This window comes from Lactuca serriola, chromosome 5 (genome assembly GCF_051521515.1).
Source record: "Lactuca serriola cultivar US96UC23 chromosome 5, Lser_US96UC23_V15, whole genome shotgun sequence".
Classification (NCBI taxonomy): Eukaryota; Viridiplantae; Streptophyta; class Magnoliopsida; order Asterales; family Asteraceae; genus Lactuca; species Lactuca serriola.
Window position 1 is genome coordinate 272,140,847 of NC_136412.1, and position 3,148 is coordinate 272,143,994.

Genomic DNA, 3,148 nt, shown 5'->3' on the forward strand with positions numbered 1-3,148 from the left:
TGCAAAAGGATTTACCTCCAAAGTGCAAGGATCCAGGAGTTTTTTGGATTCCTTGTAAATTGGGTGACCTTAATTTTCCAAAAGTCATGCTTGACCTAAGAGTTTCAGTCAATGTCCTTCCATTTTTTGTTTTTGAACAAATTAAAATTGATAACTTAAAAAAGACTAAGACTATTATCTAGTTAGCTAACTGAAACATCCTAAAAATACGATCCAAAAATTTCGTTTTTTAATTATTAATAAAACCATAGTTATCAAAACATCACATGAAAATCATAAGTCATTGTATCTTAAAACATCATAAACATCTGTTAAACATATCAAAGTAAAAACATCCCAGGCTAAAATCATGGTGTGTGCACTACAGTTATCCCGAGCTATTCTTTTTGCTACCGGAAGTACTTGAAACCAAAACTGAAAACTGTAAGCACGAAGCTTAGTGAGTCTTCCCAAACTACCACATACCATACACATAATCACATAATAACATAACATGGGCCTTGCCCGCTACATCGGTCCCCACCCGGCAACAGACAATGTCCGACATCGGGCCCCTCCCGACATCAGACCGAAGTCCGGCATCAGGCCTCGCCCGACATCGAGCAAAGATCAGTATACATATAACATATCAACAAATACACATAAATAATCACATAACATAAACATATAAACATTCCTCGGGCTTTCACCGACATTGGACCGAAGTCTGGAAACATATAAAACAAGCACATGCAAGAATCACAAAGGCATCAAGCATACAAACATTCCTCGGGCACCGCCCGACATCGAATTGGAATCCGGAAACATAATAACCTACATCGGGCATTTCCTGGCATCGGACCTTAGTCCGGAACATACTAACATACATAAATGGGTCGGTATTGGTGTCTTCAACCCGTTCCTACAGGAGGAAACTCACCTCGCAAAGCTGAATGCAAAATCTCACGGTAAGGAATCTCTAACGTCAGCTCCCACGACTCCTCGAGCTATCATTACCACAATAATACTTAGTCAAAATTCAATAATCCTCCTTAGGGTAAAATGACCATTTTACCCCTTATCTAATTTGGACCATAACCTAGGCCCAATTTCATAACATCCATGGTCCCATTCTATCCAAACTTTCCAAGCCCACTAATGGCCTACTTATTGACCAATTTTCTAAATTGGGCCTAACTTCTCAAATGGGCATTCCCTTAAGCCCAAACATATCGTTAGCCCAATAATTGACTTCTGATGGCCCACTAAGGTCCAACAGCTAAGAAGTCCAAATATTGGCCCAAATGACATGAAGCCCAAAATCAGTGTGCAGGGCGTACTCTTCTATACACTAAGCGTACAGGCTGCATGGCTTGTACGCTGCGCGTACTAGCTTGTATGCCCAGCGTACTACCCTGTTAAGCTATATTCCTTAAAAGTGCTTAATCCCTTAAGACCTTAAGCCTAAAATACAGATCGAAGTCCGTTAACATGTATTGACTCATAAAGTCGATTACTTAGTGGCTTGCAACCCACCAAATGGATCCAAACTTGGAATATAGCAACTAACTTCCATGGAAATGACTTGAACTCATGCATGACCTCAAAATGACCTTAAAGATCGAAAATTTAATGTTATTGGGACTCATATAGAACTAAGGGTGGAAACCCTAAGCCTAGATATGAAGTTGAACCATAAAAATCCATTCTTGGGACCTAAAAAGGTCTAAAACTACATTCACATAGATCTAAGCATTCATGAGGCAAGTTGAAAGCTTTTTACCTTAAATGAGTGCCAAATGGTGATGTTATCTCATATCCTTGAGCTCAAGCTACTCAAGTTCTTCTTCTTCAACTTCTTATTACTCCTTTCAAGCTTCTAAACACCATAATGAGCTTCACAAGGCCAAAACACACAAGGATGAGGAATGAAAGGATATCTAGGATTTCTGAGGTTGAGAGACTGGTAAAGAGGCCAGGGTTTGAGTCATAATGTTGTATTTATATGGATTAAACCTTAAAAATTAGGGTTTTGAGTCTGCTTGCGTACGCTGCGCGTACACCTTGGTACGTTATGCGTACGCACCTCCACCCCCTGCATCCAACGTTGCACCACACCCCGTGTACACCAAGCTTACGCCCAGCGTACGTCTTCGGGTAGCCCAATCATGACGGCCCACTTGCTAAAGCCCAACTCAATAATCCACTTATTTATTTAATAACCCGACAATTAATTACAAAGATATTAAATAATTATTACCTCAAGTGACGAATGTTGCTATTCTCCCCCACTTGAATCAGACTTCGTCCCACTTTAATAGCCCAATCATGACGGCCCACTTGCTCTCTCATCTCCTCCTTGGGCTGCCAAGTCCACTTCGAGCCCTTACGGTGCTGCCACTGCATCTTCACCAACTCTACCCTCTTGTTCCTCAGCTCTTTCTGTTGGATTTTGAGCACTATAACACTCCTATGGTGCACATGCAACCCTAAATGCTTTGGATCTATGTTTTTCTCTAATTATACATGCATTTTCAATTTTTCCAAAGCATTCTCCCTATCTAGCATACAATTGAAGTTATACAATATAAAATTGCTTTGGATGCTTACCTCTTGAATAGGGTAGAGTTCTTGACCTTTGAAAGCTTTAGAACCTCAAGTGTGATGCCTCTATTAGTTCATAAACACCAAGATGCAAAAGGAGGCTTAAGAGAATAAGTTGGTTATCTCCAAGATACGGTCTAGCCGATTTTGGCTCTATAGGGGCTCTATTTATAGTGTTGCACATGCTAGGGTTACACTTTGTAAACCCTAATAACCCATGACTTTCCACATTCTCATGCTCCATGGGTTTAACCTTCATGGACTATCCACGGATTAGTTTAGCCCACCTACATGATCATGGATAATTGGCCAACACTACAAGAATGATTGATTCACATAATCAACCCCCTTATATTTAATTAGTCTCTTTTGATCACAAAATTAATTCCAAATTAATTCTTGATCAATACTAATTAAATAATATGATTTCATATTAATATATTATACTTGTAGTATATTAATAAACCATAAACAACCTTATTCTCAAAATCCATCCTATCAAGTTGCACTGGCGAAGGCAACCCAAAAAGGACCATGCTACAATTGGGTCAAGTACATTTCAGTT